At 52.0% G+C, this 8,643-nt stretch overlaps 1 pseudogene; it reads left to right on the forward strand.

Annotated features, from left to right (window-relative positions):
• Positions 1-360: 360 nt before the first annotated feature.
• LOC147984403 (uncharacterized) lies at positions 361-8,436 on the forward strand (annotated as a pseudogene).
• The last annotated feature ends 207 nt before the right edge of the window (positions 8,437-8,643 follow it).

Below are 8,643 nucleotides of genomic sequence, written 5' to 3' on the forward strand. Positions count from 1 at the left end.
TGTACCACGTTTGTCGTACTCCAGATGTCGTGAGTTCGAGCTCTTGCATCGTGGTTTTATTTTTGAAGCGCTGCTATACGCTATCTTCATGGGCCGGCCCGATCTGATGGTCTCCTGTACGTATACGACTACACGCCATACATACAGAAACAGAAGTAAGTACGACTTGTGAAATGACTACATTACCCTTTATATGTTTTAGCACCGGTTGTACCGAATGCCAGTTCTATTTCTTTAGCGAGTTATCCGAGCAATCATAGTGCATTTTTGAATTAAATCTGTTTCCCAAGCTGTTTTCCTGATATTTCTCAGATTCCTTGTTCATCTCTTGCAGTGTCAGGAGCAATATCGGCGACCGATATGGCCTCAAATGCGCAGTTTCTTGCTGTGATCCTGCTGCATCTGTGCGCCACGTCCTCCTCCCTATACCTCGGTCCACCACGCCAGGCGCACGACTACCTCCGCTTTGCCGACATCAATCGCCATTGCCAGTCCGTGCTCTCGTCGGCCGCCGAGCTGCCCTACGAAGCCAACCGTCCCTACCAAGTCAGGCGCTAGCTATCCTTCGAGAAGGGCGACTGGCACCAGGACGCCGGCCATGCGCCTCTCCTGCCGTTCGACGCCGGTGACGCGCCAAAGAAGGGCGCTCGCCGGTTGCCTGAACCCCTGTCCCTCGCAACATTCGTTGTCACCCATGTTGACGATGTTAGAGTTTATGTGTAATACGTTTGTAATCTCAACTAAACCCCTCTTTCTCTCTCTCTTATCTCATATCTCATCTAACCACCGAATCCTAGAGATCGGCAGGTTTCCAACTTGTACTCCAAGCTTGGCCTTGCGCCCTGATCAATATAAATCCAACGCGGCTCCCTTACGAGGGAGTAGAAACGCTTCCTGACATGGTATACAGAGCCAACCTCTTCCCATCTATCTAGCCAGAAAAGCTTCTCCTTCGATCACCACCACCAGATCACGATCACCACACCACCATGTCCTCCTCGGCCACCAACGCCATCAACCTTGGTGCTCCACCGGTCGAGAAACTCACCAGAACCAACTATATCCTATGGAGGACCCAGGTCATGCCGGGACTACGAGGAGCGCAAGTCACCGGCCTCTTGGATGGAGCCGACGCTGCGCCACCGAAGATAGTGCAGCAGCAGGCGGACAAGACCACGGCAGAGGAGCCAAACCCTCTGTATGTGCAATGGGTCTTGAAGGACCAGCAGGTCCTGAGTTATCTCCTAAATTCTCTGTCAAAAGAGATTCTCGCCCAAGCCACGAGTAAGGAGACAACTTTTGATCTTTGGACTGCTATCACCACTATTTTTGCCTCGCAGTCCCAATCTCGCATCACAAACTTGCGGATTGCCATCACCAACACCAAGAAGGGATCCATGTCGAGCACCTCCTACATCGCCAAGATGAAGAACCTGGCGGATGAGCTTGCCGCGGCGGGTCGCCCTGTCTCTGATCTAGAGATGGTCAACTACGTGCTTGCGGGTCTCGACAGAGACTATGACGCTGTCGTGGCGGCTATCGGCGCAGTTAAGTCGACGATCTCAGTTGACGATCTCTTCGCCCAGATCGCGGCATTCGATCAGCGGGTGGAAATGCTAGGCGATGGCGTCGATGCTGGCTTCAACTCCTCAGCGAACATGGCGTACAGGGGACGCGGGCGCGGCTACAATAGGGGGCGTGGTCGCGGCTACAGCAGAGGTCGTGGCCGAGGCAGGCGCTCCTCCCCGAGTCCATCTGGCGGCAATGGCGGCGGTGGCGGTGGCCGCGGCCGCGGCCGCCCACAGCAACAACGGCAGCAGCAGGTTAGTGATTATCCGGAGTGTCAGATCTGTCACATGCACCATCCAGGGGGCGCCCGTGACTGCTGGCACAGGTATGACGAAGATGAGCCTGAGGATAAGGGGGCCAACATGGTCACCGATTCCTACGGCATTGACACGAACTGGTATGCGGACACCGGCGCCACTCACCACATCACCGGAGAGCTGGACAAGCTGACCATCCATGACAAGTATCACGGACATGATCAAGTGCACACCGCGAGTGGTTCTGGTATGCAAGTTCATCATATTGGTCATTAAATTGTTAGAACCCCTAATAAAAATCAACATCTAAACAAAATCCTTCATGTTCCCGAAGCTTCAAAAAATCTTCTATCTGTTCATCGATTTACTCGTGATAACCATGTCCTCATTGAATTTTACCCTTATTTCTTTCTTGTCAAGGACTTGGCCACGAGGAGAATACTTCTTAGGGGCAGATGTGTGGGAGGACTTTACCCACTCATATCTTCTTCATCATCGTCATCGAATAAACAAGCTTTTGCGGCTATCAAGCCTTCATCATCAAAGTGGCATAGTAGATTAGGTCATCCTTCGTCAATTATAGTTAAACGTGTTCTTAGTGAAAATAAACTTCCTCACTCCCATGAAGTTAGTATTGAGTCAGTTTGTGATCCATGTCAACAAGCTAAAAGTCATCAGTTACCTTATCCTGTGTCTACTAGCATCTCCACTGCACCCCTACAACTTGTATTCTTAGATGTATGGGGACCAGCTCCCACTTCAGTTGGTAGATACTCATATTATGTAAGCTTCATTGATGATTTTAGCAAGTTTACTTGGATCTATCTTCTTAAGAAAAGATCTGAAGTGTTTCAAGTCTTCTCCAATTTTAAAAATCTTGTTGAGAGAAAACTGAACACTAAGATTATTGCTATGCAAACTGATTGGGGGGTGAATACAGGAAGTTGAATTCCTTTTTTCAGCAACTTGGCATTTCTCATCACGTTGCATGTCCACATGCACACCGACAGAATGGTTCTGCAGAGAGAAAACATCGTCATGTTGTAGAAGTAGGTCTTGCCCTACTTGCCAATGCATCTATGCCACTCAAATTTTGGGATGAAGCATTCCTCACTGCCACATATCTCATCAACTTGCTCCCTAGCAAAGTCATTAATTTTGAAACACCCATCACACGTCTCTTTGCCACCACTCCAGATTATAAATCTCTTCGAGTGTTTGGTTGTGCATGTTGGCCCAATCTACGACCATACAATACCCGCAAGCTTGCTTTCCGTTCAAAAAAATGTGTTTTTCTGGGGTATAGTCCTCTCCACAAAGGAGTCAAGTGTTTAGATGTCACCTCTGGCAGGGTCTATATATCATGAGACGTTGTTTTTGACGAATCTGTCTTTCCATTTGAGTCTCTTCATCCAAACGCCGGAGCTCGTCTAAAACAAGACATTCTTCTTCTTCCTCCTAACCTCCGGTCCTTTGATCAAGGGGGCGACAATTGTACTGACCATTATGGCTGTTCAACCAGTTCTGGTGTTGCGTCTACTCATGTGCAGGTCCATGGTGAAAATACATAAGAAAATGGAGTTGAAAATGATCAAAATCCGGCACAAAACAGAGGTATATTGCATGTGGAGGAAGAAGACGGAGCCGACGCTGAATACGAGGAAGATCTGCTCCAGCCTGCCACACCAGTGCGACAGGATCCCTCAGGATCGGTGCGGGGATCTGCGCTGGATCGCGCGCGCATGGCGGACCAACAGCGAGCTGCCGCGTCATCAGGCACCGCGTCAGTCCCGCGTCCCATGCATGGGCAGGCGACAGCGACCGCGCAGCCATCGGTTGGCTCGGGATCCAGCCCGCGCATGCGCATGGAGCTGCATGCAGGATCTTCTGCGGCAAGAGACTCTGCGGCAACTGGCTCCAGCAGTACAGGTGCAGCCACACAGCAGGTTACAGAGTCTGGGATCGGATCTCCTGCGCAAAGCAACGAATCAGGTGCATCTCCAGGATCTTCTGTGACAGAAACTCCCACGTCCTCTCCTGTGCAACAGCTTGCTCAGTCTCAACCGGTGGTGCCATCACGTGTTACCACTCGCCTGCAGAAAGGTATAAAAAATCCAAAGGTTCGAACTGATGGTACAATACGATATGGCATGATGTGTATTGCATGAGAACCAACAAAAGTAGAAGATGCACTTGGAGATGTGAGGTGGAAGCAGGCAATGGATGAGGAATACTCAGCACTTATGAGGAACAAGACATGACATCTTGTACCTGCACAGAGAGGTAAAAATATTATTGATTGTAAGTGGGTGTACAGAATCAAAAAGAAGGAAGATGGCTCAATTGACAGGTACAAGGCACGGTTAGTTGCAAAAGGCTTCAAACAACGGTATGGATTAGATTATGAGGATACATTTAGTCCTGTTGTCAAGGCTGCAACCATTAGGCTTGTGCTATCTATTGCTGTGTCCAGGGGATGGAGCTTGAGGCAGCTAGACGTTCAGAACGCGTTTTTGCATGGTGTTCTGGAAGAGGAGGTTTATATGAAACAACCACCTGGGTATGCAGATAAGAAAACACCTCATTATGTGTGCAAGCTTGACAAGGCACTTTATGGCCTAAAACAGGCCCCAAGAGCATGGTACTCAAGGTTAAGCTCTCAGCTGAGGTGTCTTGGTTTTGTTGCATCCAAAGTTGACACGTCACTCTTTATTTATAACAAGGCAAACACAGTCATATTTATGCTGATATATGTTGATGATATTATAGTTGCAAGTTCTTCACAAGATGCCACTAATGCTCTTTTGCATGATTTGAGATCAAAGTTTGCCTTGAAGGATCTTGGTGATTTGCACTTCTTCTTAGGCATTGAAGTTAAGAAGATTCCAGATGGTATAGTCCTGAACAGGAAAAATATGCTACTGAACTTTTAGCTCGTATGGGAATGAAGGACTGTAAGCCTTCACCCACTCCATTGTCTTCTTCAGAAAAACTTTCAGCCTTTGAAGGTGAGCCACTCAAAGAAGAATAAAGCACAAGATACAGGAGTGCTGTAGGAGCTTTGCAATATCTGACACTTACAAGACCAGACATATCATTTGCAGTCAATAAGGTTTGTCAGTATTTGCATGCACCTACTTCTGCACACTGGACAGCTGTAAAAAGGATTGTCAGGTACATCAAACATACTGTGAGCCTTGGGTTACAATTTAGACGTTCTGGCTCTACTCTTGTGAGTGCTTTCTCTGATGCTGATTGGGCAGGATGTAGTGATGACAGAAGGTCAACTGGAGGTTTTGCTGTATTCTTTGGTTCTAATCTTATATCTTGGAGTGCTAGGAAACAAGCTACAGTGTCAAGGTCAAGTACTGAGGCTGAGTATAAGTCACTGGCAAATGCAACCGCTGAAATTATCTGGGTTGAATCCTTGCTTAATGAGTTGGGTGTTAAACAACATCGTGTCTCATGTCTTTGGTGTGATAACTTGGGAGCCACCTATCTCTCTGCTAACCCAGTCTTTCATGGTCGAACTAAGCACATTGAAATTGACTTTCACTTTGTAAGAGAAAGAGTTGCAGAGAAGAAACTGGATATCAGATTCATTCCATCAAAAGATCAAGTGGCAGACGGGTTCACCAAGGCGTTGGCAGCGCGGCCATTTGAAGAGTTCAAGAGGAATATCAACCTAGGATAGTTGAGATTAAGGGAGGGTGTTAGAGTTTATGTGTAATACGTTTGTAATCTCAACTAAACCCCTCTTTCTCTCTCTCTCTCTTATCTCATATCTCATCTAACCACCGAATCCTAGAGATCGGTAGGTTTTCAACTTGTACTCCAAGCTTGGCCTTGCGCCTTGATCAATATAAATCCAACGCGGCTCCCTTATGAGGGAGTAGAAACGTTTCTTGACAGACGATGACGAAGAGCACCGTGCAAAGCCAGCCGTCAACGTTAGCGGCGTCCTCGTCCTTGTCCTTGCCCGGAAGAGTGCCGTGCCCGAGTTCGGGCCAGGTATGTCGACCGTGTCGCCGGAGTTCAACCTTTCGGCCGGCAGCACCAGGCTCAAGATTATATTTGAAGGCGTGTACACGGAGAGGGCGAGCGATGGGGATGGCGACGGCGAGCGAGTGCTGTGCATGGTCGGCAGCGCTGTCCTGCCCAAGCGCAGCGCTGAAGTCATTGACCCGTGGGACTGGGCCAAGAACTCCGGCCAGAGCAGCTTCCGGTCGCCTGTAACGGCCGACAACAACATACTACTGCTCGTGCTACGGTACCCGAAGAAGCTGACACTGACAACCCGAGCGGTGGTCGGCACGATGCGGAGCACGAGCGGCGCATCGGACGCGTCCTACTTTGACACCGTGCAGATCGTGTCAGGGCTGATCTCCTACAGCATGTACCATTACCAGCCCCAAGAGCTCGCCGCTGGCTCAGGCCACGCGCTCCCTTCGAGCGGCGTTGATGATGGCGTGTCCAGCCGTACAAGGGATGTGTACAACGGAAGTTATCCATGCCTAGTCCTTAACCGCTATGCTTATGGACAAGTCAGCACCGTGCTCCCCGGATGGCAATGCAACTCCACGGTCGCGACAGGCGGGTCGTGCCACGGCGTCGGGCCGTTCGAAATGGACCAAGCAGCAGACGCGGACGCGTTCGCTGGGGTTGGCATCATAATGCAGGACCTCCAGTGCCAGGAGCAGTACGACATGGCCGGCCCGACCGGCATCGCTATGGTGGTGTCGGTCGTATTCCGCTCCCTGTCTCCATGGGAGGACTGGAGCACGGTGAGATCGCGCTCCGGGCTTAGCGGGAAGACACTGTCGGCCGAGGGAGCGTGGAACACATCGACGGGGCAGGCCTGCATGGTGGCATGCCGCGGCATCGCGGGCAAGAAGGCGTGCAACTTCCGGGTGTGCCTCTTCTTCCCGACGACGATGTCGATTACCCGCCTTGACACCATGCTGGGACAGATAACCGGCGTGGACGGAGCAGCCGGCGGAGTGGCACACCGGCCCCTCCTGTCGTTCCGGCAGCACATGAGCCCGCCACGCCTCTGGGGCTACTATCCCGACGATGGCATACCGCTGGTGTCATACAAGTAAAACTACACGAAGGTCAATCAGGCCGGCGGGCTGCGCGAGAGGAGCGAATTGCCATCGGACTTCCGCAGGATCGTTGCCAAGTCTCTGTCCCTGAGCTACCCCAAGAGAGATGGCACTGGCAATGACAGGAGGAGCCTGTCCAGCCTCGCCGACAGGCTCACTCTCTGGTTCATGGCCATGCCAGACCTGTTCCGACAGGAATGGATTGAGCATCCGATCCTTCACTTGGAGGTCTTCTCCCTCGAGCAGGTCATCGACCGCTATTCACCCCGGCAACACGGAGATGGCATACCAACAAAAGAGCCTGGAACGAAGGGGCGCATACTACTCAATGTTTCGGCCGAGCTCACCATTTTTAAGGATCGTTGGCCTCAAAAATCAGTGATGTCTCTTGAAGGCGTGTACAATCCAGACGACGGCCGGATGCACCTGATCGGCTGCCGAAATATCCGGCTCGCGCGGCAAAACTTGTCCACGAGCAGAGACCTCGGACTCGAAGAAGGGATGGACTGTTCCATCCAGGTGAAAGTGGAGTACCCGGCGACCACCATGGACGGCGAAGGTGCAGATAGCGAGCACGAGGACGGCCGTCGACCCGCTGCATTTAAGCTCAGGGCTATGCCCTCATACCCGCAGCAGTGGCCCAGCGGGTTCTACCGAGGCGTCGTCAATGGCGTGCTCTGCATTGTGCTGCTATCAGCCACGATTGCGGCCGTGCTCAGCCAGCTGCGCTACATCAAGATGCACACCGACGTGGTGCCGCACATCTCCCTGGTCATGCTCAGCGTCCAGGCTCTCGGCTACGGCATCCCGCTGGTCACGGGCGTCGAGGCGATCCTCGCGAGGGTCACATTGCGCTCGACGGCGACCTCGCCAAGGCGACGTCTTCCGAGCGAACTCCCTACTACATGTTTGACACGGGACGGCTGTGCGAGACCATCGGCCAGGCGGTGAAGGTCCTCACGGTATGCGCCTTCATCCTCACGGTGCGCCTCGGCCAGAAGGTGCGGCGCTCGAGGGCGCGCAAGGTGGAGCGGTCGCCGCTGGACCCGGCCCGCGTGCCGAGCGACGGCAGGGTGTTCGTCTACCACTGCGGCATTCACCTGGTGCTCTCCGTGCTCATCCTCGCGCTCAACAGGGAGGGCATGACCGCCGAGCAGCAGGTGGCGCTGATGCAGGACCTGTTCCTCCTCCCGCAGGCGATTGGCAACGCCATGTGGCGGGTCAACTGCAGGCCGCTCAAGGGGAGCTTCTACGTCGGCGTCACCTTCGTGCGCCTGCTGCCGCACGCGTATGAATACGGAGGGCCGCCGGCTGATTTCCGTTCGCGCTCGGTCGACGTCGGTGCCGGCAGTGATGGGCGCTTCTTCGCCAAGGCCGGCGACATGGTGATACCGCTTGCCGCCGTCGCGCTCGCGCTCGTGGTGCACGCCCAGCAGCGATGGAACTACGCGATTGTTAGTAGGATGGGCAAGCCGGAGCAGAAGAAGCTGCATCACATCTTCTAACTGTATTTACAACACCGCATATCTTATTACCAGACCAATAGGTGTTTCAGAACCCTTGATCATGGCAACTAAAAGTAAGCAAACACATTGCAAATATTCTGTAAAGCCTATGTGCAGATGCATGTTAGACCCACACCTTGTAGTGTGTGCTTTTGTTGTCGATGTCAACAAAATACACAAACCAAAAACTATATGGAGCACTCGTTC

This window comes from Triticum urartu, chromosome 2A (assembly GCF_056163025.1).
Source record: "Triticum urartu cultivar PI428250 chromosome 2A, HENAU_Tu73, whole genome shotgun sequence".
Classification (NCBI taxonomy): Eukaryota; Viridiplantae; Streptophyta; class Magnoliopsida; order Poales; family Poaceae; genus Triticum; species Triticum urartu.